General features: G+C 42.3%; 2 protein-coding genes across 3 annotated transcripts in view; both read right to left on the bottom strand.

Annotated features, from left to right (window-relative positions):
• calcr (calcitonin receptor) overlaps window positions 1-17,192 on the bottom strand; it is a 39,290-nt gene extending 22,098 nt beyond the window's left edge. Inside the window, exons 1-2 of one of the 2 annotated variants that reach the window (XM_040188854.2) lie at window positions 16,851-16,966; window positions 10,017-10,153 (exon numbers count right to left, since the gene is read on the bottom strand). The gene's annotated coding sequence lies outside the window, so the exon portion shown is untranslated. Of the gene's footprint in view, window positions 1-10,016; window positions 10,154-16,850 lie in introns of both variants that reach the window. The other variant, XM_040188853.2, reaches the window with a different exon arrangement.
• A 5,415-nt stretch (window positions 17,193-22,607) lies between these two features.
• Window positions 22,608-22,816, bottom strand: part of tfpi2 (tissue factor pathway inhibitor 2) — a 2,666-nt gene continuing 2,457 nt past the window's right edge. Inside the window, exon 5 of the mRNA XM_040189427.2 lies at window positions 22,608-22,816. This exon is cut by the window's right edge and continues 196 nt beyond it. The gene's annotated coding sequence lies outside the window, so the exon portion shown is untranslated.

The following is a 22,816-nucleotide window of genomic DNA, read 5'->3' as shown; positions in this document are numbered from 1 at the left end:
GTAGGCTGCTGCAAAGAAAATACAATGAAGCAACGTGGGATTCGCTGTGTTGTTTACGGACACTGCGACGTGTGGACGGGAGGAGCCGAGAGGAAAGCACCAACCTTTCCATCAGATGACAACCGTTCGATCCGTGAGTCACAATCGCCCTGCAGGCCTCCTGTCAGTATTCACTCTCGGTGCTTAAGGTGTCAAAGGCTTTCGACTAAAATAGCCCGACCCGGATGTATCGACAGATGAATTGTTTCAGCTGAAAGAGAAAATAAACGGAGGGCCGTGGAGGAGGAGAACGGATCTATAGAAAGAAAGGATCTCCGTCGTGCCAAGGCAGAGACCCCCCACGAGTCAGTTAATAGTGAGTCACCTCTGGGTGTGAATTAGCATGTGATTTGTCTATATAATAACTGGAAACGGGTAGAAACAGCTATGCAGACTATTTCCAAAGGTACAAAAAAAACAGCCAACCTCACCTCAGGATCACAACAACAATAATACACATTAGAAAACAGTCATATGAATACACTTGGAAGTCACTGATACTCGTACGTCCTTTAATTCTGACTTTTGAAAGGTCATTTTATTTCATTTACATTATGGGAGTGGTGTCTGTGTGGTTCAATTCAATTAATTCCATTACCTATACCCAGTCTTACGTATTTACAGTCTGTACCTCATCCCAAAACACTCACATTCACACAGGAAAAACCTTCCCAAAAAAAGAAAAAAGATGGTTGGATCGGGAAGTGCGGCAAAGTCCATCAATAATAAATCTGCCGACAGTGAATTTCACACTTGGATGTCTCAGCGGCACATTTATATTTAACTTACAGCGAGGGGAGGTTTGGCGTCTTTCTACTGTGTCTTTTTGTCGTAGCCATTAGCTCTTCATACATCTCTAAACAGTCCCCGCAGCATTTAGCGGCCCATTAGGTCCAGTGTGATATGATCTCAGAGGCCTGGAGCATGTGTTTCTCACTGAAGAGACAAAAGCCCACACGTTGGAGACAAGGAAAAGCACTCTAACGGAGTGAGCGCAAAGCACATGGAATACATGCAAAGCGCCGCGACCGTCTCCAGGAATACCAAGTCAAAAGTCAACCCGTTAAAGCGGGGATTTGAATCTGCTTCCGTAACATTGATTTCTGCTCAGATTCCCAACCACGTTTATGTCCCGTGGTGACTGTCATGAAAGCAGAGCAACCGTGGGAGGAATGCTTAAAAAAAGGGTGCAGTCAAAGGTTTTACTCTTGAATGTGTGACCTTGAAAAGACGTTGATTTACTTTGGAATGAACTTTATAATTTTCCATAGAGTTCTATACTTTACAAAGATACTCAGTCATGTCTGGATGACATTCAAACTTAACACATTTGTATCTCTTTGTATGTTCCACCTACTGTCTGTATCTGTTAAATAAATTCTCATTAACAGTCAACCCCCGATAACAACCGTTTAAATCACGAGTCTAATACAAATCTGTACCTTCCTTTGTAGAAAGCTTTTATTTTAATGACAGAAGAACTGTTTGCCCCGGGGCTTTCTTTTATTTTTCCCAGAAACTCTACACAATCCGAATCAAAGTGTCCCGATTTGATTGATTTTATGAGTTTGGAGGGAGGCGCTTCTCTCTCCCCCCCATCTCTCTTTACCCACTTGTTTGAGCTCCTCGTCGCTTCATCCTTTCCCCTCCCTCTCTTTTACCCGTCATTCCATCCCTCTGTCAGGAGACACAGCCGGCCGCCTCTTTCCCTTCCTGCTGCAGTGAGCGGTCACTGGCACAGCAACAACACAGATCCGGGCTGTCGTCGCGAGTGATGGAGGAAGAAGCGGCTCGATCTGAAGCCTCTGTCTCGCCACTTTGGAGCCCATCGCTCAGTCTGAAGGGAAGAGCCACACGAAACGTGATTTGGCGTCCTGTTCGTGGGGCCGCGACAAATGAGCCGTGTTACAATCCGAGCTGGTGGGGATTAGTTTGACGAATGGACGGATTGTTGCATAAGTCTCGTGTGAATAGGACAGTATTTTCAGCGATCTACAAGTTATATTCAATCTCTGTCCTCAGATACTGTGTTTTACCAACTCTACAACAACACATCCGCAATCACGCGTCCCGTCAGGCGATGTAACGGACAAGGAATGTTTAAAGAGAGGCATGAGGCATATGGTGCATATGCACTCAATTTACACTTTTTATTATACCAATAATACAATTATTATAATTGCAAACATATGTAAGTAATATAATATTATAAGTAACGTCCACCAATATTTTGAACATTTGTGGATATTTCCAATCCCCTTGTCTAAAATAAATTATTGAGCCAATGCCCAAAAAAAGATACGGAGGCTCATGGCCACTTAAATTGAATCAGTTCATCCTTTAGTGGACATTGGTGCATGATGATGAGATGTTGTGTTCTCCAGACTCGGAATGACGTGAGATCACAAACACCTCTTTGCCTCCAAAATATATATAATGTAATAATCTGAACAAATTCCCTGCCAGCAGTTTCTGGGACATCGTGTTCACGTGAATGGATCGGACGGATACTCGTACATCCTTAAAAAGTAATGCCTCCTGCCACAGGCATAGAAAGACGCTCATTGTGATAAAGTACCATTCAGAGAGGGAAGACTCCGGAGAGCCTTACATTGACGAGCTTGTGTAGACTAATCAGTGAGTTTTAACATTTGCAGCGAGAACTAGCATGTTCCAAGAGAATCCTAGCATGTATTTCCTTCCCCGCCTCCAAACATTTCCCAGTTTTCTCTGCATTCTCATTTACCCCCGGGCCTCTTGTCTTTTCCACCTTTATGTATCTCCTGCTGTTTTAATCTATTTTCCTTCTCACCTTATTTCTCGCTCACCCTGTCTTCCTACTTCTCAAGCTCAGCCGCCCCCCCTCCGGCCTTCACTTTTCACCCCTTTCTAGCTACAAACATCTTTTTTTTTTTTACTTTTCTGACCATCTGAGCAGATACAAGAGATTGAATTACATAACAAAATGCATCATAACAGAAAATTAGGCCACTTTCGGTGGATCGGAGGCCTCACTTTAAAATGCATAAGGCTCGTTAGTAGTACAAATAGTCATAGGTGGTCACACAGCTAAAAGCCCCCCGCCGATAGGAAAAAAATAATGGAGCTTGTTTAGCTTTGTCAACTTATGCCAGCGTAAACAAATTTTCCCTGTTTTTTTACCGAGTAAGGTAACAATTACTTTTTGATTTCATTCCACTGGATGTTGAATTGCTTCAGTGATTTAGCTTGAGCTCTTATCAGACCTCGATCAAGTGCTCATGAAGCGGCCGCTCGGTCGATTACTTGGCAACGACTCCACACCTGAACCGAGCGGCGAGACTCGTAGTCCATCAATCAATGTGGTTTTTTTTTTCTTTCGCTAATGGTTTTGATATGATGAAATGAATTGGATATTCATGCCGTCTCTGAGCCCTAAACAATAGCGGCGGATTGCTCACTTGTGAATGCAGGCTGCGCACCAAAAAGAGGTTTGCCTGCAGTGAAGGATTGTTGAAGCCTGACCGAAGCGATTATGACAAGGAAATTCATCTCCGAGATGAGCAAACGAATTAAGACGCATCGGAATACGCAAAGCCTTCGCCGTCTGGGTTGATTGGACCGTCGTCACCTCGAGCATGACGCGTATTTACCAACTGGCACTTTGTGCATTCTTCAACCGTTCCATTCTCCAAATTCTGCGCAATGATTACCCCCTCAAGTGGAATTGAGTGTTTATCTGAAGTTGTGCTGGAGGACACCAGCTCACACGCCCCTTTATTAAAAGCTCTTCCCCTCAAAGAGACGTTTAGTGCCTCGGCTCCCCCACATTGCCTGTTGTTCCCCTCTTGAAGGGACGTTGAGTGTGTTCCAGCTGTTTAAGAAAAAGAAGCCTCCCGGCTCCGTGTAAACAGCTGATTAATACCTGCATCGCCACGACGTCCCACACACTTCCTCTGCTGGAACAAGAAGTGCAACTAGACGCCGGTGGGTATCATATCGTCATAGTCTAGACTTCATCCAGATACAGGCCTCGTTATTCTTCCGACTGGCACGGACGCCCTTCGAGTGCTTTGGAGAAACATCATGATGTTAAATGGTGTTAGTCAGTGTTTGCCGCGCAGACTGATGGGAGTCGTCTAACCGTTTCCTTCTCTCTCCGCTTGTGACCGCACGTGACCGGTTGGACTCAAACAGCTAGTGATTCAACTGCAGTTGGCTGCCCTTCGTGTGCCGTCAATGCATCTCAGGATAACCCTTTTGTATTTTGATGTTGGGTAACATTCAAATGTTTTGCCCATTTCTGCAACATCCGTAAATGAGTTTGAATTGGGCATCGTGGTGGTTTTAGCAACCTGATCATTAGCTAGTTGTATTGTTTACTATATATCGCCTGCTATGAATTCAACATATTGTGCATCACTCTCTCATTCTGTGCTCTTTGGCTTCTAAGGCGCTTTAAACACAGGGACGCAGCTCTCGTCGGCTTTGGAGGATAAGACTTAAAGGAACACAGGTTTTACACATGGGGTTCAGTTTATTGCTCATCCTGACAGTACCATCAGCTGCTGATTTACACTTACGCTGTATGAACACAAGGTATTGGGTTTCTGGTCCAAAGGGATATGCATTAAAGGAAATGTATCCAAGTCCAATCCATACTTACAAAATACCAAAATAACCCAAAATACAGGATCTCTTGGCATTTGTTGCTCCGCATTACTTTTATCTTGCATTGCTGCTGCTAATTTTATTTCACGATTGAGTAAAATGATATTCTCATTTCAAAAAATGTTTAAAAACCCCCCTCAAAAGTACCTTCCTTCCAAACATTTTTTTACTCCATTTTTGGCAACAGCCAAACTGCATCACAATCACCTGCTTGAGAAATCAAAGCAGGTGATTGTGATGCAAATCTGCCAATGAACAGAACTACATCATTAAAGAGCACAATAGCCAGCAGATGTTAAAAAGTGTCGGCCATGCAACCAGCCTGGCAAACAAAAGAAAGACAATGGTGTGATTGCTGCTTTCAATGCTTCAGCGGATTTGCATGCAGTTGATTCATTTGAGCTGATGTCATTCGTAGGGTAACTTCTGAATTGGTGTTTAGTTAGAGACCTGGTTTCATGCCAATGTGTTCGTAACAATGAGCAATTTTGAGGACAGCTGTTCCTTTCATTATAATGGCAATGTCAATTTACAAGGTTTCATACTTTTCAAATGGGAATTTGTACAAGCAATAAAGACAGTCCAGCACTATAAAATGCATATTCTAAGAGCATTAGTGTATCATGCTTTCTAGTTCAAGATGATGTAAAAATCGAACATGGATGCAGTTTAGACTGTCACTAAACATATTTCCAATAAGAACAGAGAGCATTCAGGTTAGTTTCCAGGCTTATTCAATATATCCACTCAGCTTAATGTCCTGAATAACATTGTATCCCCCTGATATCAGAAAGAAAGGAGTCTGTTTACCAGTCTCTGCTTTGTTGTGTCAAAGAAGCAGCCTCCTCCCTGACATTGACATACGTTTTTGTTTGCTTCCTGAGCTGATTAGGTTGCTTTTGGCCTTTCAGAAGCACAGTGGAGAGCGTCAGGTGCTAAAAGACATCTTCCACTGAACGGAGGGGCACTTTCAGGGCATCAGTCCTTTCATCCGGGACACTTTCCTTTCCCAAGCCTCTTCATTTCCTCTTGACTTTCCACTGAGAGGACATCTCATCTGATGACTAACCAATGACATTTGTTTTTTTTGTCTCGTGGCATAAGAGCAGGGAGCAGAGGACAGATGGCAAGCGCCATATGACCTCTCTTAGGTTTGTTTCAGCTCGCAAAACACCTCAAACTCAATCCTCGAAAACATTTTGATACACTGAACATTTTTGGAAGTATGTTTAACCATGTTGTGGTCAAATGAAAAAAGATATAATCTGTCGTGCATGTGTTTATAAAAGAGATTTATAGGAGCTGGTAGGTGAATTGTTGCACGAGCACTTTGAATAGCCTTCTTGTTGAAATGTACTGTATATTTGGATAGAGTCTGAATAGCTGCTTTAATTCAAGGTGGTATAGATCCTCCCTCTAGATAACAGTATGTACATTTATTCCCCACAATGTCTTAAATACAAAGGTATTCTGGGATAACTGAGATGTCTATCAACATGTATACTGACTAGAATTAAATTAAATTCTGTTAATGTTCAGGAGATGCTTTATATTTTGCAATATTACACCCCCCCTTCCCATTGCGGACATTACAATCCCACGTCTGGCTTTGCAAGTCGAGCTCTCTGAAGCTCCTTTCCATCAGCATCCTTAACGCTGAAAAGGATCAAAAGGCAACTGTGAGTGCAGAGACCTGAATGGAAGAAGAATGGAAATGATGTACAATAAAGAGCATAAAAACTAAACAGAAGAGATGCTACAAATCAAAAATAAAAGATAAGCCCCTCTGGATCAAGAGGTAATAAATCTGCTGGGATGGGATCAGAGGCCCCGAGAGCAGAGATCAAACTGTATCATGCTACTCAATCTCACGCTCAAACCAGACAGTTCAAAGAGCATCTCATTCGGATGGAAAATGATCAGCATGTATCGGAACAACTGAATATTCTGGGAAGTGAATGGAGAAACCATTCTTGGCCATAAATCCGGCTAGGTGGGAGGGAGCATGACAGAAATAGCTTTGTGTCAGCAGGCGCCGTAAAAACACATGGGAGACTCACAGCGTAAAGTGGAGGTACTCCGACATGATCCAATAAGACGCATGCACTGAAAATGGATACAACATAATTCGATGTTCTGTTTTTTTTTTCAAACACGTTTCCCTTGTAGGAAAATCATTTGTAGCTATGAACTTTTTCCATGAAAACCCAGGAAGCATTTCCTTTCGTTCAACCTCCACGCAAAACATCTGCTGTACTATAAATATGTGTATTACTGATACTCTGTGCCTGCAGGGAAACAATCCATGATGCCCCATGCGTCCACAGAAAATGGGCTGTGAGGAGAAAGTAACTGCACGGAAATACAAGTCAAATACGAAATAATACACTGAAACCAAATACCTAATCTCGCCCGTCTTCTAGTGACTGATGCACAGTGGTCTATTTGGCGTAAACCAGTAAGAGTAAAGCAGCAGAAGAATAAAAGAAGCATCATCAAGCATTTCTTCCTCCGGCTGTGTGACACGGGACATACAAATATGTATATTGATTTAATATCGAATGACTCATCTGACTATAAGTGTTTTTTATTCTATTTTAATGTTTATTTTTTGCTATTATTATCATTTATTCCTATGAAATGTACCTGTTCCGCACCACTCATAATTTCTTTGCTGATGACAAAGCAATATTTCCTACTAAAATTAAGCACAAGACATGATAATCAAATTGCTTTCAGTCAAAATCAAGATGGAAAAAGTAATCTCTAAGAGTTTGTGGTACTGCATGAAAAAATGAATACTTGCTACCAAAACCAAAAAATAATTTGTAACAAATGAATTACTTTCCTTTCTGCTTCGACCTGGAACTCTGATTGTTTTTTTAATCGATTTAAATGATTCCATCCTGCTCATATTAATGAATAGAAAGCGTCACTGAGTTGTCTTCTTGAGCAGAAAAGAGGGGGGAATAACCACTTAGGAATTGGGAATTAATAATTAATCGTTCAGCATTTCAACATAATTTGCAGGGACAAAAAAAACATAATGTGCTGCTTGCTGCGCGGTTTCAAGACAGAACAGCAAAAGGAGGATGCTTCTCCTTCTACGTATTATTCAGACAGAAGACTACTACCCGAGTCTCACACACACACACACACACACACACACACACACACACACACACACACACACACACACTTTTAACAAGCTATTCAACTGAACATAATGGCTCCCATAATAACAAGCATTTCAGTTAGATGTTTCCAACTTGTCATACAGAACGTCTTCACCTGTCAGGTGAAGGAACGCAGTAAAAACTCCAAATGCCTTAAAACTGCTGAACGTCTTCAGAAAAGGTTAAAAAAAACCTTTGATTGGGGGCAGCAGACAACGACAGGCATGCGAGCTACTGCCTCGGCAGAATATCCTGGAATGAAAGCGAGCACAGTTGATTGGCTCTATAACGTTGATTAAATGTGCATCGTGAACATTACAATCTAGCTAACGAACTATTTTCCCGTTGCATTAGTCGTCCTGATCCACCAGCGGCTGCTGCTTCTAAATTTAATGTAAGATTGGGAGGGTGGGTTAATTTCCCTCTCACGCTGTGATTGGTCATTCCCCGGCACCTGCTGTATAGTACAAACCACATTAAACTGGGTTTGGCAGAGAGAGGATTATTGACTGCAGTTCAGGGCAGAGGGAGATAGCAGAACTATATTACATGTGCAAGTAGCCGACTCATCAGCGCTCCAACGCGCATTTCACTGCACAAAATTCATTTGAATGGATTGATTCCCAGAGATAAAGCCTGCGACACAGATATTTAGCCAATTATTCAAGATGTATCCATGAATCACAACGCTCCCGTTCTCAAGCCTTTACACGGACTTCCTGTAGAACAAAGAATTGACTTCAAATGCTGCGGTTGGTTTAAAAAGGACTGAATGGTTTAGGGCCAAAGTACATTTCCGATCTGCTGATACCATACGAACCGCCACGAGCCCTCAGGTCGTCTGGGACGGGTCGACTCTCTGGCCCCAGAGCTAAAACTAAACGTAGAGAAGCAGCGTTCAGTTTTTCTGCTCCACATTTCTGGAACAAAGTCCCAGAAAGTTGCAGGTCTGCTGAGTCCCTCGTCTCCTTTAAATCCAGATTAAAGACCTTTGTGTTTGCTGCTGCCTCTAATTCACCATTTCTGATTTTCAGAATTTCTTTGTTTAACGTTGTTTTATCTTTCAATAAAAGACCGTTTTTCTTTTATGTTTCAATCAATTTCCTTAACTGTTTTAATTGTCCTTGCTTTATGTTGAGATGTTTTTTAATGTTTTTTTTAATTGCCTTGTTTTTGAAAAGTGCTATACAAATAAAATTGCCTTGCCAATGAATCAGGTTACCAAATTTTCTAATGCCCAAACTGGGATCCTTAATTAAGTCTACAACACGTTCATGCACGCACATATGTGTGCGCGTATGCTCTTTCAGGCGTTGTAGATTTATATCTGGCTGTTTTAATATGATCTTTTATGTCTGCATTCTCGCGTGCTATTGAAAATGTTCTCTGGCAGTGTGAAGAACAGAGCATTTAATTTTCCGAAGGTATTTTCCGAAGGAAGATGTAAGCCACCATGTATGAAGCTGTCAAAATCCATTGCCAAGCTCTTCAAAAGCACATTAATGCTTCATATTATTAATTTAATATCAAAGCCAAATAAATATTTTTTAACAGTTTCCCTTCTTTTTGCAAAGCATCTCCAGGCTGTGGCTTCAAATGTTTCCCACATATGAGAGTATCCATGTTTTCATCCATCTCTTTGCAAACATGTTAACAGGAATAGTCTGAAGATTGCATTTTTGTAGCAACAGAAAGTACAATATTCCAAAAAAAGAAACGCATCACATATGTCCCCTATACCATGGTGTGGCGCACACAAAAGGCTACTCTAAAGCTTTGGCCGAGTCCAAGATCTCCACCCTTATTGCTGTAGTGGTAAGCAGGAGTGGATTTTACGTGCAGCCGTGTCTGCTACAGTCCAAATATATCATGTTGCTATTAGGACGTTTTATCAGGCACGCACAGACTTAAAGATGCTCTTTGGAAAAAAACGCAGCATGGATACATAAAGATCATAAGTCATTGTCATGCAATCTAATGGAAAGTTAACGAATCATAACGTCTGCTCGGGCTATTTTGACGTCACTGCTCTAAAAATATCTCCATATGAAATAATCGCTCTTTATTTCACATTCGGATTCAACAATCTTTCTTCGAATTTTCCATTCAAGACTATGAGAATAAAAAAGGGATGTGTTTAATAGCTCTTACCAGATGCTTGAGCTGCACTCCGCTGAGGAGTTCAACAGGGTTCAGCTCAACTCTATTCCTTATCGGTACTCTTTTGCACACGCGGGCTGGCTAGAAAGGAAACGTGTGCTGCTGGATTCACGCCAATCCACGTGCTCCTGTATCAAAACACACACACACACACACACGCATGGGCACATATATTCACAGAGGTGAAAAGAGTCTCCCATTTCCTCTCTGTCTGATACCATTACCATTATCTGTGCCATGTTCATATCAACCATTTAGAGCCCAGGAAGAGCCTGGAAAGTACAGTGCAAATTGCCCCACTATTAACAAATCAGTGGTTCAGTGATGTGCCTGATGTTTTTTCACCATTTACAACACAGTCTGCCTCATAATTATTCATTAAAGTACCAAAAGTTTCAGTATGTCTATAATATATATACATAATGTGTTGTTCATTGTAAAGCCTCTGCTGTGCTTCAAAAAAGGGTTTTGAAATTGACATGTATGATTAATAAATGACACAGATACTGTTATGTTGACAGTTATTAGTAGAATAACTACTCTGTACCAGCAGAATTTACCATCTACTGGTATGTATTGGACTTAGTAATTAGTTGTGATCCATAATACTCTCAGCGTATTATTAAGTCATTATTGCTCATTATAATTATTAGATATTTTCAACTATTCCTATTATCTTTAAAAAAGCACTTTTAATATCGTATTAGTCAATTAAAATACTGATCAAAATGATCTGCATAAATAAAAACCCATGTATAATACAATATATTAACTAATCAACACATACAGCTAATCATTACACAAAGGATTTACAAAGGATTTCTCCACCGTAATAAAAAGCTTCCCGCAGAAAACGGCTTTCTGAAACAGTTTTACATCATAACAAAAAGCAATATGGTTTGGTAATTTGGTTTTCAAACGGTCAAAGGTTATAGTTTCAAGTTTCAAGTCTCATTTCCCCCACAGTCTTTCCACAAAGTCACTTTAACTTTTGAATACAATTAAAAAAACATTCTAAATTTTAAAGGAATGAGTGAAAACATCCCAATACAAGCTGTAAAAAGCCATTTGAGTTGGAGGAAGTGACAGTGACAGATGGGCCGGCTGCTGAGGCCTGCGCCTGTCATCGTGCTGACTTACTGTACGGCGTTTTCCATCCCCCTCGCCATCTGCAGATTATAATTCACATCTTAAAGATCACATCTCAACTCCAGGGTGGAAAGTAAAGATGGATAGAAGTGCACATTCTTCCACAGTAAGCTCTCAATCATCACCGAGAGGGAGGACCCTTGATCCGCCTCTCAAAGTTTGCTTTTCTTTCTACGTTCAATCTTTTTTTTTTTCAAAATAATTTAGATCTTCCATCCGCCCGAAAGAGCCGAGCCGGGCTTTGCCGGGAAAAAAAAAAGAGGATTGGATCAACGTATCCAAAAAACAAGCAAGCACACAAGCCACACATTCCTGATTTCAATGAGGCTGATGATCTTTACATTGAGGGTTTTATTTTCCCAAAGCGTAAATAATCCCTTCAAAGTAACAGGGGAAGTTTTTATAGTTTTCTGTAATCAACTGACCAGGATAGAATAACAGAATCTGTGTAGATCTATAAATAAAATAAACTAAAGCATTTGAAAAGATAGATTCCTGCATGTAATACAGATCCCATTAGGATACTGCCTTCTGTCCTACATTTCTAACTCCTACTTGCATCAATAAGCAATTGGAGAAGAGGCACACTGCATCCAAGGTCTATGGGAAACCAATTAAAGAATTTTTTTTGTCGATGGATCTCAGCCAGAGGGCATTAACTACAATTCCCCCTTTGGGCACAGTGTTCCCCGTACGGTCTGTTGGGTCGGGGAACCGGCTGAGTCTGGGTGCTTCAAGCTGTAAACAGACCCAGAGAGCGATGGGTGCTGTTACCACACGGATGCTCGGTGGCCAGCAGGAAAAAACTAAAATAGTAACTCAAAAAAGGTTTTGACCCCGGGGCAAAGAAACAAAGAAAACAGAGATACATAAATAACACATGAAGAATACACTCCAAATCAGGAGCGATGACTAGAGTAGAATTGAGGAATATGGATAAGAGGAGCCATAGTGACAAAGAGGTAAGAAGAGTAAAGCAGTTGAGCGGAGAGCTTTTCAAGAACAGCGTGTTATGCTGCGAATCACTCTCTCTTTTTACAACAAGCCCCTGAAGCCTCATTCTGAAGCCCCTGAATCCCTCTCAGAGCCTCAAGAGCCCGGCCGAGCCTTTTTGCTGTTTTGACTCAGTGTTGTGGCTTTGAAGGGCAGGCTTGCCCTGCAGTCAGGGTCCTTGAAGCGTTCTATTCAAGTAAGAATATATAGATTTTTTAAGAATATTTAGAGGGAATCAAGTACAGCATAAATCAAGAAACAGAGGGCAAGTGTGTCATAGTAACCAGGACGTAGACGTCATTCCTTAGGAAGCGTTTGAAGTTTCACAGAAATATACAGCGATCGTGTTTGTGCAAATGACAAATGTCCTAGAAAGGACATTTTGGCGCTTTTTCTGACGCTGGAACTTTTAAAAGCTCCTCCGAATTTCCCAGAGAAATGACTTAAAGGAGAGCCCAACGAAAATAAATGTAATGTGTTTGAAGGAGGAGAACATCATTACGCACCACCTCTATAGTCAGCGAAACAGCTCGGGTGCCACCGATCAATCCCAGAAACCTTACCGGGGGGGGGGGGGGGGTGGGGGCAGCGGAAGGGGAGGGGGGGTGATTACACTGGGTTTAGAAGCCGGCCCCCTTGAGCCAGAGAGAGGCCTGAAATAAGCCCCGAAATGAGGAGGAAAAAGAGCCTATCGGCAAAGGAAATCAGTGAGTGGTCTGGTAGTCTGGGGATATTGTAGTAAATCAGAATCCCCCATGTATCCCAGCGCACACACGGAGGGAAAAGTACTCCTTTAAACCACTTTAATTACTGCAAACCACGCTGGGTTTTGCTCCTCTGAGAGAGGCTCAGCGGGGGGTCTTCGAGGAGGGTCTGATGTGCCGCTCCTGCTGTTGACAGATATTTCTCAGGGCCTCGAAAGGGGGTTTCTGAATCATCGAGTCTCTGGTGTTAGAATATTCCCGCTAGCACCTCTAAACTTCATTAATTAAAATGTGATATCTAATTGTATCTGTACGGACCCTTAAGAGTAAAGAAGAGCTGTTCATTAGCTGGGAGAAAGAAGCAGCTTTAGAGGCACAGCAGAGTACATTCTGTTACATTTGGACTGAGCCAGGCAGCTGTTTCCCCTCTTACCAGTCTAAATGCTAATCTGAACTATGTGTACCTCCAATTCCTTGTTTCCGCTGACACGTTAAGTCATTTATTTAGTGGAAAAAGCAAGTTCCCATGAATAAAAGGTCACAATCTATATGCCATGGGCAGGACAGACTGCTGGCACGTACACCGATTCATCAGTGACGTGTGAGAGCACCAAATCCAGAGGATCTGAGCCACGAGACCAGCTTGAAGTGCCGGGAGAAAAAAAAGTTTGAACTCATAGAAAGGATCTTTTAAAGACGAGCCATTTGAGTCAAGCAACAGGAAGCTACCGGGGGTTCACACTTAATAACCATTACGTTATAACAACCCCAGCTTTTTATTCTTTCATGTTGCTTTTAATGTATCAAATCAGATGATGTTATTTTGGCGAGGTAAACTTGTAAGATGATTATGGTTGGAAAAATAAGAGCGTGATGTGGGCCTGCACGTTGTTCTGCTCACAAATGCTGCCCAGGATTTCATCCGATCGATCGGGGCAGTAAGGGAGCACGCTCTGCCATTAGCCGTGCAGCTGTAGCGTCTTAAATAGCATTGCTGCAAATTCAATTTAAGAATTAGAGGAGGGGAAAGATGTAATATGTCAGCGGTGAAAACATTCAACACAAATACATCTGTGTGTTTTTGTCAAACGCACGAGCGGGCGTGCAACTCATGGCGCCACTTACTCGATTCTAGCACCGCCTACTGAGGCCGCGTGGAGCGCTATTTGCAAGAATTGCTGCATAAAAAGAATGCAGACGACATTTTTGGTTGTTGTTTTGTAGTGGTCAGTGAGTTGAGCCACAAATGAAATGTTGCGAGCATCTGTTAGGCAAAAAAAACTGCTCATCCGGCCTGCACTTGGTAAACAGCTTAACGGGGCAGAGATAACTGCAACAGATGACTGAGAAATTCAATTTTACCGCGCGGGGAAAAAAAACGTGAGCAGGAGCATTCGCCTGAATAAAAGGTCATATCTGACCAACGCGGAGATCCAAACATCAGAGGCGGACAACTACATCTGTGCTGCGCATATCGCAGCCTAAAACCGGTACAGCTCGCTCAATAGTTTCAGCAAAGTCATCCCGAGCTTCTCTTGCTACTCTTTAAATGTCCTAATCAGCTGCTGCTGTACGACTACGGTGGCGTGAAATGAAGAAGTAGCGTCTGACCTCTGGCTCTGACAACACGGTCCTATTTATTGTGTAATGGAAAAGGTTGGATCCGTCTGATGAATGGCCCGCTTGCAGGGGAAACCCAGCGCGTGACATTTCACCGTGAGGCTACACTGTGCACTTTCTTCTCCTTTTGAGGTTTTCCAACTCAATGTAAGTAGGACACGTCGCGACAGCAGAATTGTTCACGTCATCCCGACGAGGTTAAGACAGCTTGCAGTCAAAAGTCGGGGGGCTTTTGCACATTTGCAACTCCGGGGGCCACAATCATGTTAATTCACGTGATTCTTGGTTCCTCTCATGGAGCATCACACAGCAGGATGACTGTTATTCCTACTATGTAAATTCGGCGATCACAAATCCCAGGCTGGCGGAATCAGCGACATTTAGGGTCATCGTATGTACCCATGAATAAAATATGAGGCATTAGCTTGATTAATATTGAGGAATAAGAACAAGCGGTGATTAGTCTGCTGACAGGTTTAGAGTGATGGGTGTGTCTGTGTGTGCGGGGGGGGGGGACAGGATATATCTGTGCATACAAGTGTGTGCGTCCGTGTGGCCATTAAAAACACAATTACAGGACCATCGAGGTCCAAAACCCCAAAAAGGACAAAGGTACTGCGTATGAATCTCTGCCACCCATTTATCTTCTCATTTCGGCGAAGAAAAAGGCTTTAAAAAGCCATTCCTCAAATACTTTGAGACCATTGATATGGCGAATGGAGCTTTTCTTTTCTTTTTTAAATAGTCCCTCCAAAGGCCTGTCTTTCCTTCTTTCCATCCAGACGCCTCTGACCTCTCGCTTCGCTTGATGTCTCCGACCAGACCGACCGACTGCGGTTCGGGGTGATGAACGAACCAACTTATCTCTGGGACTCAAAGCAGCCGCGGCCAACGATGCCGACGGCTCCGAAACTCGGCCGCCGGGGCTCTGCGCGTTATCTCAGCCCACGTTGGTCCGTATCTCAACATCGCTCGCCGTCTCATTCCTGTCTCGCTCGGTTCCTTTTTGACAGCCTCGCCCGGTGTGTCTCTGTTGCTATTCCCGTCTCTGTCTGTGTTACACGGTGCGTGGGTATCAGTATGCGCCGAGGAGCTCTCATTCCTCGCAGTCACACACCGGCTTCTTGTAATAAACCGCCAGACGACGCGGTTACGTAAACACGGGAGGAATCCCCAAAAGAAGAATCCCGGAGTCCGCCACCGACGTCTCCCAAGGCACTTCAGCTTTTTCTGCTCTGATTCTGCCGCGACTGGAGACTGGATCTCTCGCAGCATTTACTGAAGACGTTGTCTTGGCTTGGTTTACCGGCTGGCGGGCCATTGGGGTCAATGACAGAATGCTTATTTCGCCCCCTTTTTTCACGATTGAGCTGACATGATGCGGTTGGGAAAATTGCCCACGCAGGGGAGCGGGCGAGGGAAGTCCTGGGTGGGTTTGGCTCGTGCAAATTTGAACCCGACAGTCAACAGTTCTTTTCTGAGAGGGAAGCCAGAAGGAGCTTTACCCTCGCCGGGATGCAGAGCCCTTTACCGTCGTGATTAAAACAGCGTGTGCAGAAAGGTCGCATGCAATGACCTTTAATCTGTGTCACACCGTTTTGCATTGTGTGTTGCCTGATTGCTCATTTGTGGGTTTGTTTCAGCACCTGCAATTTTATTTCACATATTTCTCTTCCCCATGTCAGCCCCAAGTGGAAGCAACGTAGTGTGTGTGTGTGTGTGTGTGTGTGTGTGTGTGTGTGTGTGTGTGTGTGTGTGTGTGTGTGTGTGTGTGTGTGTGTGTGTGTGTGTGTGTGTGTGTCGAAATGGATGTTTATGTGAGGTAAAGGATACACCAAGATGTCTACAGCCTTTTTTGGTATTTCTGGGCATCAGTGAATTTCAATTAGCCGGTGGATCACTGCATCACATCGCAGGGTTCCTCCAGAAGGAGCCCCAAACCACGAAACCACGGAATGCTCCTTTGCTGTCACGCAATTCTAAAAGATATTTTATATATATATTATTTTTTATACATGCATTTAAAGCACCATAGACAAATGTGCACTAGAGTATGAGTCACATTTGCTCTCTAGCACCAAACAACCTTTAGGTGAGCTATAGATTTAAACACCTCACCTACAGGCAACACTTAAATAATCATTTTACAGTATGGAACACGGGAAAATAAAAATTCACACTGCGTCAACAGTCACGGCCATAACGTTGTCATATCCTCCTAAACATGTGACACGCAATGAATTAAACCGGGATTTAAGAAGCTGCCGGACGCGCCGCACACACGACCCCCTTCACGTATGACTCATCTTTACGCCAGGAGCGACTTGAGAAGTTGAGAGGGACCACCGCGGTGACTTACCTTCAGCGGGTTCTGGAAGCAGCCGCTCCGGTGACAGATGCTGAGGAGGTTCACAGCAGCCCGCCGGTTTCCGTCCTCTGGGACCGACTCGCAGCTTCTGCGCTCCTAATTAACCCTGCGCCGAGAAAAAAAAAACTTTTTTTTTTTTTTTTGCATCCACGGAGATAAAACCCATAATAAAAAAAATGAATCAAATGCTTCCACCGAAGCGGCTTTTTAATCAGGTGTCTGCCTATTTTTTTTAATGAGATGAATGAGCGCGCGCGGGGCAGCAGCAGGCCGCCGGTGTGGAGCCGCTACGAGAGGTGACGGTTGACTGTCCGGTAATCCAAGTGCGCCTAACTGCCTCCCGTTGACGCGGACCGGCGTGAGGCGGCGGAGCTCCTCCTCGGCTTGTCTCTCTGTCTCCGCGTGTTTCACATTCGTGCAGAAACAGCGTGCGCGCGCTACGCGTGCGCGCTCCGTTCGCGCCGTTCTGGACGGCGGCGTTAAAACAGACCGCATTTTGTGAATTTTTAACTGTGTTTTAATGACTTGAAGGGACGTCTTTTTCCTGATTACTTTCATCTCAAATAAAATACAAATAAACACACAGAGACATTAAATAGTATCATATTTTGAAGTGTGATTATTAACTGATCAGTACTGATGTTAGATGTTAGATTGTGTCAGATGTAAATGTTTTCAATCATACAAGAGTATATGCTTGGTGTTAACTTGCTGTTAAAAATTATTTTTCTCTAATTATGTTGATAACATTTTGTATTACGTTCAATCCATTTCGCTCATTGAAAAACGAGCAAATTTGCAAATACCTGAATATTTCTGAAAATGAAAATTCTCCTAATCATAAAGTTGTGATTGGCCTCCAAATGTCATGACGTAAAATTAGGCTTTTATTTAATCTAAAAGGCTCCCATTGAGCGTTTCGCACCTCTAGTAGCGCTCTGGAGCTGTTTTATAGTCCCACCAATGGTGTTACACCTTCCCCTGATCACCAGGGGGCGGTAACGCAACAACATGTTCAGAAATGCACAAAGGAAGAGAGGAAGAAGTTCAAAACGCATCTGCTCGTTGGTCTTGGTGATTACCATTGTAATGTCAACAGAACCAAAAAATATATACTTTCCCTTCTTCTGCAGATCATATCAGCGTCACACTGTGTGTTTTTAGGTGGGGAGGGATTGACCTCAACCAAAGAGTAACACTAAACATGCTGAATATCTTAATTTAAGTGGAATTATAATCAGCAGTGGTCTCTCAAAATTTAAAGTGACCTTTATTGACTTGGGATGGAAACACACTGCATCCTTTCACGAGGATATTTCGTAAATGCTGTGACCATAAATGGAGGTTTAATGAGGCCTCCTCGTGGTTTATTCAACCTTTTAATCAAAACCCACATCGCTTATCGTTAATATCGGAAAGCTTCAGACTACGATTTCCACTGGTCAACTCACTGTTGATGCCAGTTAAAACAGAACAACTATTGGGAACTCACACCTAAAAACAGGAAGTTCTCCTAATTTTTGTCTTTTTTGTTGCTCAATTTTTACGCTTACGTGTCTGCAGTTTCCTGCCTCACAAATTCACGTCATCTCATTTACACACACACACACACGCACGCACACACGCACGCACGCACGCACGCACGCACACATACACAGAAAGGTCAGCGAATGTTGTTGCATACTCATAAGTCATTAAAACAGTGAAACACATTATTAAGCTGTCATCTTTCAAATCAGGGGATCTGCAAACAAACCAGCAGAAAAGACAGAACATCCAGGAGGAGGACGAGAGGAGAGGACAAACACAACCTACTTAGAAATGTCAGTCATCTTCCAAACACAACACCGGCCCTGTCATCTACATTTGACACGCATGTCCGCAGACACAAGTGAATGAGATTAAGCCCTAAATCACGCTGTGCAATGAATGATATTCTGGGCCGGGAAGGATGATTGATAAATGTTTTGGTTGAGGCAGATTTACACCCCGTTAAAAGGTATTAAGCCACCTGGAACGGCCACATTTGAAGTTGTGCTGCTGATGGTGTTGCGGCCGCTGAATCCCCTCATAATGAGTGAATGAGGAGAGGAGTGAGGAGAGTGAATGAGAAAAATGGAGCTGGAGGGGCGCCTGCTTTGAGAGACACGCTAGAGACGGGAAACTAGAGCATAATGATACAGGAGAAGAAGGTCGAGTTTGGTGCCAATGTTTGAGGTGCCTGTGCAGAGTGTGGAGCTAGTCCGACTTCACTGCAGCACGTTCTGGCATGAAGAAATGTGATTTTTTTATATATATTTCATCTTGGAAAATGTAGGAACAACACATGAGGCTCAAATGATTTTTACTGCTAAAGATTTTTTTATTGTTGATTGTTCATCATTTCTACACTCTGCACATTATAGAGCATCTAATTTAAAAAAGACACTGTTTACTGGAGGATGAATGAATGGCTGACGTCTTATGAATTATTATTTTTCTGAGTTCGTTTGTCGGTGACATTTCATTCATGAATGTCTGCTGTTAGGCTCCCCGTAGTGAAACAAGAAAAGTGACCATGTAAAAGCCCCGTGGCTCCTTCCCTCTCCTCTTTTATGCAACAATTGGTCTCTAATAATCATTTAAGTCTTTGCCGACACATGTAGCTGTAAAACTTAATTAAAGCGACATTTGTGTTTAAATCGCAGGGTAATATCTTTGGAAATGTAATCAGCAAATAAAACATTAAACAGCCGGCAGACAAAGTGACCATTGTTAACACTTAACACATAAACATTAATATTAAGTCACCAAAAATATATCCTTTCTTTTTTGCAGAAGGTTTCACCAATATTTATTTTCCTCCAGTTTACATGCAACATGCTTATTCAGGGATTGTTGGGCTCACTGGTTTAACGTGGGCAGAATGCTTTGGGTCAGCTTTCTAAATGTTGGCTACCATTTATTAAAAACCCATTATCAAGCCTAAATCCAATTGAGCCAATGTGCCACGGTGCATAGGCTGAGAACTGCTGATTGGGTCCATGATATTAACTGCATAATTAAGATTGCAGGTGCAAAAGAGGAGGAAGAAGCTCTTGCTCAAATATAAGTACATGCATTTATATTTCCCTTATTTTCAGCGCTTTTTAACAGTGCACAGAAAGCAAAAATGCTCTTGCTTCTGGTATTTGTTTGTTCTGCTCAAATCACTTGTAATCATTCCAACCTCGATGGAAAAGGATTCTGGCACATTTGCAGGAGGGTGAAAGCTGTTGATTTATCTGCAGCTTTGAGTCATCGGCTGCGGTGCAACAGTATTGTCAAACAACAAAAGCACAGAAGGTTGTTACAAATAAGACCTGTGGACCGAGGGTAGGATTTGGTCAATATCCTCTTCAAACAAAATGTCCAAATCACAATAGGTTACAAACAAGTCTGTCACAGACACTAGACATTAGTATTCACCTCCAAAAGTCAATTACTGCACCACTGCGGAAGCCAAGAAAGGGTGAAATTATATCAGGACTTTTGAAGGTAGCAAAATTGAACCTCTTTTACGTGCGAACGGGAAACCCTCACGCATTTCTCTGCAAATCAATGGATAATCTTTCAAGGCTTCTCAAACAACTCGACAGCTGTGGAGCTGTCACAGCTACTTGTGTTCTGCAGCCAGATGGACAGTAAAGAACAGCCCATCAGGTGCACCCGGCGTAGGTGTGTAAAGGGGAAGAGGTGCTGGTCTGAGCTGTTTCGTTTTACCCAACAGAGGGAGATGGATGATGGGGCGTCCATCCATCTCCATGTCATGGATATGACATGTTCGGTCCAAAGTTTAATGCAGCAGAGTGAACATGACAGGATGAATGTAACAGAGCAAGTGCGATAGCAACGTTGCCCATCAATCTGAAGACGGGGCTGTTTTGTTTTGCTGATTACACCGCGGCTGAGTCACGTCTGAGACGCGTGGCGACGGCCGCTCCAAGAGTCCACAGCACAGAGGGACTACGAAATTGTATCTGCAGTACTGTACTTCAATTAAAGCAGTCAGAAAACCAACTAATTTACTGCCAGGTTTGATACTTACCGTGTTTGTGTTTGTATTTTAGATATATTTAGATATTTTACATATACCTTTACTGCAAGATAGTGTCACAGTTGCCTTTTTCGGTCTTGTTAGACATGTGGATCTGCCACCAGGAGGCACTGCCACCACCTTCTGTATGTTGAGAATTCTATGCAGTGCATTGAATGTATATTTAGTATAATGTTGATTGTTACATTAGCATCCCCAGTGCTTTATGTCCATTTAGTAGTTAGTATTTGATTAAAACAGACAATACGTAGTCTAATGTCAGTGTTTTAGCAACTCTTAAAATCACAAACACAAAACAACGTTACAGTCAGAGCATACTTATGGTATTTATTACCATTTTAAACGCAACGTATCCTTCTTTGTTAATGTCCACTAATCACTGTTGAGCATGAGAGACCAAATTAACATACCTAATGCACTGTAGCTAATGAAATAAAATGAGCAAGATCAATTCATCTCAAGCCCACTGGAATAGATCAGATCTCATTATATTGCCACCCATTAATGGTTGGAGGCATAGCTTTGTTACGATTAAAGGTTAACCAGCTGTGTCCATCTGTACCCTCTTAAAGATTTGTCATATCTTTTGCTGATTGAAAAGAACCGTAAGTGTTTGTAGCTTCAAAGTGTGATTGAATTGGTCAGTTTAACTACAATCTGCAACAGACAAGTAGCTCATAGAAATACGTCTCATTTTCATCAATCGCTATTGACCTGTACCAGATGAGATGGGATTTCTTTTCTTTATTGAACATTGTAGGTTGGAAGAATAAACCCTAAAGGGCAGCAAGTCAATAAAAAAGGTTAATTTCCTGAAAAACCAGCAGTAGTGATGATTTTAGAAATGGCGGCGCTTTGAGAAACCGGCAGGATGTCTGAATTACATCCTCTCTCATTCTCATAGCTCTTAATGGCCGAGGGTCTAGCCTAACTTCTTCTGCTATTTATACCCGAGCAAGACGAGTGAGCAGATACCTTTGATATCGGCCATAAATATGTACTGTGAAAAATCACTCAACGCTTCAACTATTCTATTAAGGGAAGTGGAACAAAGCAGAGATTTAGGACGGTCCCGATAGTGTTGAACCACAGAGCACTTATAAATAAATAACATCTTTCCCGTATTAGCGTTAGAGGGCTTTTTGATTTCTCCTGTGTTGGAGTATTATTATCTGCAAAAACTGCTATTATTCTTTCGAGAAAAAGGAAAAAACGTATTTGATAAATGAGCTAAAAAATATGTGTGCATTCATGCTATGTGCATGGATCCATTCCCCATTGCACTCTTAATTGAGCGCATTGTAATAGGATTGCATTATAATAGCTATTGGAGTACTATGATTATATTTTTGTAATCCTGCCGTTTCCTTTCCTCTAAACATTCAGAAACATTCGTATGAACCGGCCGGTCGCGTGATTGCTTACTTCCTGATTCAAAGCTGTGCAGAGGCTACCGAGATAAGCTTGAGTGCCTTGCAGAGTATTACCAGATAAGAAAGCAGCATTAGTCAGGAATGGACGAGGCCTAGAGATGCAGTAAAAGTGACAAAATGAGAAAATAAAGGAAACAGTCAAGCCTGTTTCTGTTTTCTGCACTGTTGTTACTACGGTTACATGCGACACGGCTGTGGTACTATCATCCGCTTGAAAATAAAAAAAGACAGGACACGTCATACAATTCTGTATATATTTTTTTATCAAAATCAATGTACTTATAAAATAGTTGGGCAAATAAACATGTTTAAATTGCTTATACAACACATGATAGACACATACAGTATCAAAATACACAATCGAGAACATTAGTGCAGTAATAAACTTCATTAAAATCACATTTGAAGTTGCTCATAAAGCATTACATATGAACACATTGGAAATGTGC

Source organism: Gasterosteus aculeatus, chromosome 10, assembly GCF_964276395.1.
Source record: "Gasterosteus aculeatus chromosome 10, fGasAcu3.hap1.1, whole genome shotgun sequence".
Lineage (NCBI taxonomy): Eukaryota > Metazoa > Chordata > Actinopteri > Perciformes > Gasterosteidae > Gasterosteus > Gasterosteus aculeatus.
The sequence above is the reverse complement of the archived record's forward strand: the minus strand, read 5'-3'. Positions and strand labels throughout refer to the sequence as shown.